Below are 7,238 nucleotides of genomic sequence, written 5' to 3' on the forward strand. Positions count from 1 at the left end.
TATTAACAAATTGAAGGATAAAAACCGTATGATCATCTCAATAGGTGCAGAAAAAGCTTTCGACAAAATTCAACACCCATTTATGATAAAAATCCTCCAGAAAGTAGGCATAGAGGGAACTTACCTCAACATAACAAAGGCCATATATGACAAACCCACAGCCAACATCATTCTCAATGATGAAAAACTGAAACCATTTCCACTAAGATCAGGAACAAGACAAGGTTGTCCACACTCACCACTATTATTAAACATAGTTTTGGAAGTTTTAGCCAGAGCAATCAGAGAAGAAAAAGAAATAAAAGGAATCCAAATCAGAAAAGAAGACGTAAAACCATCATTGTTTGCAGATGACATGATACTATACACAGAGAATCCTAAAGATGCTACCAGAAAACTATTAGAGCTAAGCAATGAATTTTGTAAAGTAGCAGGATACAAAATTAACGCACAGAAATTTCTTGCGTTCCTATACACTAATGATGAAAAATATGCAAGAGAAATTAAGGAAACACTCCCATTTACCACTGCAACAAAAAGAATAAAATACCTAGGAATAAACCTACCTAAGGCAACAAAAGACCTGTATGCAGAAAACTGTAAGACACTGATGAAGGAAATTAAAGATGATACCAACAGATGGAGAGATATACTATGTTCTTGGATTGGAAGAATCAACATTGTGAAAATGACTATACCATCCAAAGCAATCTACAGATTCAATGCAATCCCTATCAAACTACCAATGGCATTTTTCAGAGAGCTAGAATAAAAATGTCACAATTTGTAGGGAAACACAAAAGACCCTGAATAGCCAAAGCAATCTTGAGAAAGAAAAATGGAGCTGGAGGAATCAGGCTCCCTGACTTCAGACTATACTACAAAACTACAGTAATCAAGATAGTATGGTACTGGCACAAAAACAGAAATATAGATCAATGGAACAGGATAGAAAGTCCAGAGATAAACCCATGCACATATGGTCACCTTATCTTTCACAAAGGAGGCAAGAATATACGATGGAGAAAAGACAACCTCTTCAATAAGTGGTGCTGGGAAAACTGGACAGCTACATGTAAAAGAATGAAATTAGAACACTCCCTAACACCATACACACAAGTAAACTCAAAATGGATTAAATACCTAAATGCAAGGCCAGACACTATAAAACTCTTACAGGAAAACAGAGGCAGAACACTCTATGACATAAATCATAGCAATATCCCTTTTGATCCACCTCCTAGAGAAATGGAAATAAAAACAAAAATAAACAAATGGGATATAATGAAACTTAAAAGCTTTTGCACAGCAAAGTTAACCATAAAGAAGATGAAAAGACAGCCCTCAGAATGGGAGAAAATATTTGCAAATGAAGTAACTGACAAAGGATTTATCTCCAAAATATACAAGCAGCCCATGTAGCTCAATATCATAAAAACAAACAACCCAATCCAAAAATGGGCAGAAGACCTAAATCGACATTTTTCCAAAGAAGATATACAGATTGCCAACAAACACATGAAAGAATGCTCAACATCACTAATCACTAGAGAAATGCAAATCAAAACTACAATGAGGTATCACCTCACACCAGTCAGAATGGTCATCATCAAAAAATCTACAAACAACAAATGCTGGAGAGGGTGTGGAGAAAAGGGAACCCTCTTGCACTGTTGGTTGGAATGTAAATTGATACAGCCACTGTGGAGAACAGTATGGAGGTTCCTTAAAAAACTACAAATAGAACTACCATATGACCCAGCAATCCCACTACTTGGCATATACCCTGAGAAAACCATAATTCAAAAAGAGTCATGTAGTGGTATGGACTTACACATACTACCAAATGTAAAATAGACAGCTAGTGGGAAGCAGCCACATAGCACAGGGAGATCAGCTCAGTGCTTTGTGACCACCTAGAGGCATGGGAATAGGGAGGGTGGGAGGGAGACGTAAGAGGGAGGAGATATGGGTATATATGTAGTATAGCTGATCACTTTGTTATAAAGCAGAAACTAACAAACCATTGTGAAGCCATTATACTCCAATAAAGTTGTTTAAAAAAAAAAAAAGTCATGTACCACAATGTTCATTGCAGCACTATTTACAATATCCAGGACATGGAAGCAATGTAAGTGTCCATCAACAGACGAATGGATAAAGAAGATGTGGCACATATATACAATGTGCCAATTGAATATTACTCAGCCATAAAAAGAAATGAAATTGAGTTATTTGTAGTGAGGTGGATGGACCTAGAGTCTGTCATACAGAGTGAAGTAAGTCAGAAAGAGAAAAACAAATGCCGTATGCTAACAAATACATATGGAATCTAAAAAAAAAAAAAAAAAAAAAAGATTCTGAAGAACCTAGAGGTAGGACAGGAATAAAGATGCAGATGTAGGGACTTCCCTGGTGGCGCAGTGGTTGGGAGTCCGCCTGCCGATGCAGGGGACGCGGGTTCGTGCCCCGGTCCGAGAGGATCCCCCGTGCCGCTGAGCGGCTGGGCCCATGGGCCATGGCCGCTGGGCCTGCACGTCTCGAACCTGTGCTCCGCGTCGGGAGAGGCCACAGCGGTTAAGAGGCCCGCGTATCGCAAAGAAAAAAAAAGATGCAGATGTAGAGAATGGCCTGAGGACACAGGGAGGGGGAAGGGTAAGCTGGGACGGACGAAGTGAGAGAATGGCTTTGACATATATACACTACGAAATGTAAAATAGGTGGGTAGAGGGAAGCAGCCACCTAGCACAGGGAAATCAGGTCGGTGCTTTGTGACCACCTAGAGGGGTGGGATATGGAGGGTAGGAGGTAGACGCAAGAGCGAGGGGATATGGCGATATACGTATAGCTGATTCACTTTGTTGTACAGCAGAAACTAACACAACATTCTAAAGCTATTATACTCTAATAAAGATTTTAAACCAAAAAAAAGCAGATACGGGAAAAAAAAGATCCACTCTCTAAGAAACTTTCAAATGTGCAATACAATATTATTAACTATAGTCACCATGCTTTATATTACTACTTCCTTAATCTGCAATGAGTTCATGACATCTTTAAGTCCTCCCTCTTTACCCAACCTTTCCCCTCTGCCTTCAAAGATATTTAAAATTTTCTACCTAGAAAAAACTCCCTTTGACCCTGCTACCAAGGCTAGCAATAGAGGAACTGAACTTTTTCAAACCATAGTCTACATGTACTTTGCCTCTATTTCCTTGTATTTCAATCATACATGGAGCTTGTGTTACACCTCTAACATCAAACTGAAAGTTAACGTCATCCATGATGTCTCAAATGACCTACTGTCAGTTCTCTTATTCTTTCGCTCCTTTATAGGATTAGTGTGATTGACTATATTCCTAAAACTCTCCCTGGCCTTTGACCTTCAAAATATCTTACTATCCTAGATTTTCCATGCTGCCCTCATTTTTGTCTTGTCATTTCTCTTAAAATAAATTACAAGGTCCGATATGAGATTGGTTCTTTGTCTAACTCTCTAGCCTCATCTCTTTTCCATCTTGCATTTTATACTCATCATGCCAAATCTTTTATTTTTTTTTTTTTGGTTTCTTGATAAGTTCTATTTGTCTTTGCTTGACTCTGTTCCTTGGGACATGATGTTCTATCCCACAGGAGTACTCAACCCACTTCCCCTTCATCTAGCTAACTCCTTACACATCAGCTAAAACGTAAGTTCCTTAAGGAGGCCTTCTCCAAACTTTAAAGTAGGGCTCTCTGCTCTTTAATCTCAAAGATCCATGTCACAACATTTATATTATTTTATTGTTATTATCTCAACTGTCAGTCACTTCCATTAAGCTATAGGATTTGTAAAGATTTGGTCTATTGCTATATACTACCAGTGCTTGGCACATGTGATTATTCACTAGTAGTTGTTGAATGAATAGATGAATAAACGGATGAGTGGATATTCTCCATCATCTCTACTGATTACTCTTCTTCTTTTTCTCCTCTCATGTATAAAAATTGAGCTAGTTATGTCTCCTATAACTATTTCACAATATTGTGAGGATTAAATGAGGTAAGGTATATAAAATAACTTATTTATAAATTACAAAGAGATATGCTAGGATGTCACTTGCTATTATTACTGTTCCCTTATTAACAAGGCAGTCTATCATCTGTGGTGAAGAATGCCTTCAGAAATATTTATATTAGGACAGATGTTGTTTAAGGGTACAAACCTGCAACAAGTAGTGAATAAGCCTTAGGTGTCTAATGCACAGTATAGTGAATATAGACAATATTGTATTATAATCATCAAACTCACTAAGAGACTAGAACTTAATTATTCCAATCACCAAAAAGAAAGGATAAATATGTAACATGATAGAGGTGTTAACTGTTGCTACAATGCTAATCATATTACAGTATATAAATATATCAAATTGCAATGTTATATGTAAAGTATATTTCAATAAAAAATATTTGTATTGGAATTCTCAGGGAGTTCTGAGATTGGACAAATTTGTGTTATTTTGATTAGCCGAAGATTCAAGAAGATTTGATTGACAGTTATGAAATCACTGACATCCTTGTGGAGGGTTCTCAGGATAATTTGAGATTTGCACTCTGCATTCTTAATTCCGGTCACAGAAAAATTTTAACAAAATAATTCCTACCTAAAGTTATCCTACCCTGAAAGTAAACCCCTATTAAACAATGTCATTCCTTGTACAATAGGATCATCTTTCTGAATTTTGTTTTTGATTCCAGAAAGTCATCCAAGTTCTTTATTAATTAGTTTATCATGGAAACACAGAGAGACGGTTTTGAGAAGTTACCAAATAGGAAAGGGTTTTTATTTCCTTGCATTCACCTACTGTTTGGGGGCAACTCTTGTAGTGCTTTTAGATCTTCTCTGACAGTAGAGTAGCAATGAATACTAATTTTCAGAGATTATTATGGGGAAAGCCTAAATCCAAGAAGGAAGTAATTTGCCTAACGTTCTCCAGCCAGTGCAGTCTCAGAATTAGAAACAGAAATAAGATAACAATTTCTTGATACTCACTTCAAGAAGTTCATCACAAAGCTGTTTTCATGGGTTACATTGATCACAACGCATTGCAAAATACTATCCAAGTATTGGTATTGAACTTTGATCTGATCACACAACATTTAAGGAATGAATATTCTTTAATAACCTAAATGCAAAAAGAACTTGAAAAAGAATAGATACATGTACATGTAAAAAATAATCAACTATATGAAGCCCTGGAAATTTCCTTGTTATACAGTGGTCTGGTTTGTACTAGTGTTTTACTGAAAAGGAAGCAGCAAAGAAAGAGGAAACAAATGCAAGCCACTGTCATGTTGTCATGGAGTGTGTCTGGGTTCATTTGAACTCGGGCAAGTCAGCAGCCCTGGCCCTCATGCACTGCTTCCTGCATGGCACACAGGATGTTCAGCATCCATCCACATGTGGCCATGGATGAAACAGCCATGTTGACTTTCCTGAGGTGGGGTAAGAGTCTCTGTTTCAGGGTGGAGGCTCCAAATTCAGTGTACAGAGAGAATGTGTCCAGAAGTCCAGGTGACCGACATACCCTCTGGAGCTAGACAAGAAGAACAACTAATAATAACTAATATCTACTGAACACTGAGTGTACCAGTAGCTCTTTTATGTACTTGTGTGGATCATCTCATTTAATCTTCCTAACAAATCCATGCCAAATAAAGAAACTGAGATATGGAAACGGTAAGATACTTGCTCAAGTTCACAGAAGAAATAAGTAGCAAAGGCAGGCTGCAAGCTCAGGTAGTTGACTTAGAGGCTGAATGCTCCATCATTCTGCTGTATTAGCTCACTCATCGATGCAGATCATAAGCCTTGGTTAAGGCACGGAATTCTTTCATGATACCATGTTAGTGGGAAGAGAGTTATTGCCTAGACTGAGGGTAACCATTATGATGCCTGGTAATTGAAATAAAAATCACAAATGAAGGTTTCATTTAATCAAGTATTTTGAGTACCACATAACCAACCTCTGGGAGAAACTGAAAAAGAATGGGAACTGGGCTTGGCCTGAAGGAGCTTGCAATCAGAAGGTGCTACAAGTGACATCAAAGAGGCAGAAATATCTTTTGGAAACCTGTCATTGAGAAGCATGGAAATGGAGTTCCCCCATGATTTCTTTTTTTAAATAAATTTTAATAAATCTATTTATTTTACTTATTTTATTTTTGGCTGCATTGGGTCTTTGTTGCTGCGTACGGGTTTTCTCTAGTTGTGGTCAGTGGGGGCTACTCTTGTTGCCGTGTCTGGGCTTCTCATGGTGGTAGCTTCTGTTGTTGCGGAGCATGGGCTCTTGGTGCGCGGGCTTCAGTGGTTGTGGCATGCGGGCTCAGTAGTTGTGGCTCATGGGCTCAGTAGTTGTGGCTCGTGGGCTCTAGAGTGCAGGCTCAGTAGTTGTGGCACATGGGCTTAGTTGCTCCATGGCATGTGGGATCTTCCCGGACTAGGGCTCAAACCTGTGTCCTCTGCATTGGCAGGTGGATTCTTAACCACTGCGCCACCAGGGAAGCCCATTCCTACATGATTTCTGACTCTGAGGCTTCCCCTTATGGTGTTAACACCAGAGTTTTTGAGGAAGAACATCTGTTTTCTATTTTCTTTTTTTTTTTCTGAAGTTCTAGGACAACTTCTTAGCCTTTTGGGTCTCAATGACACAGTCATTCCATGACACAGAAGATATATTCTAGTGAGGGAAATAAAACCAGATGAGAAACCTCCCCATAACTCCCCTGTGTATAGTTTGTTTTGTCACTTTTTCTTTGGCTGCTTTAGGCAAAGTGGTAATAAATTCTACTAGTTCTTTTCTTTTAGGGAATCCAGAAAACATTATGTTTGAGAAATTTTCACTTAAGATAAGGATGTGAAACAGACCTGCAGAATGAGAGACTCCATCTAAAACAATCCACCAATCATTACTTTCAAGTGCTTAGGACAAGTTCAACACAATACAAGGACCAGGTAAAAATCCCAAGAGAAGTATTATATAAGCACAATCCCTGATCCTCGAGGACTTTGCAGTGTGGTTAGAGATAGAAAGTACTATATGACACTCTAGAAGACCCAGATAATAAAATGCAAGGTGGAGAGGTGACTGAGAGCTGGGTAACCAGGGAAGGCTCTAAGAAGGAAGTAGAGATGAGGGTGTATGAGTGCACTGTGTGTGTGTGTGTGTGTGTGTGTGTGTGTGTGTGTGTGTGTGTGT

Source organism: Aethalodelphis obliquidens, unplaced genomic scaffold (genome assembly GCF_003676395.1).
Source record: "Aethalodelphis obliquidens isolate GAN/ISIS:26980383/991018 unplaced genomic scaffold, ASM367639v1 scaffold55, whole genome shotgun sequence".
In the NCBI taxonomy this organism is placed as follows: domain Eukaryota; kingdom Metazoa; phylum Chordata; class Mammalia; order Artiodactyla; family Delphinidae; genus Aethalodelphis; species Aethalodelphis obliquidens.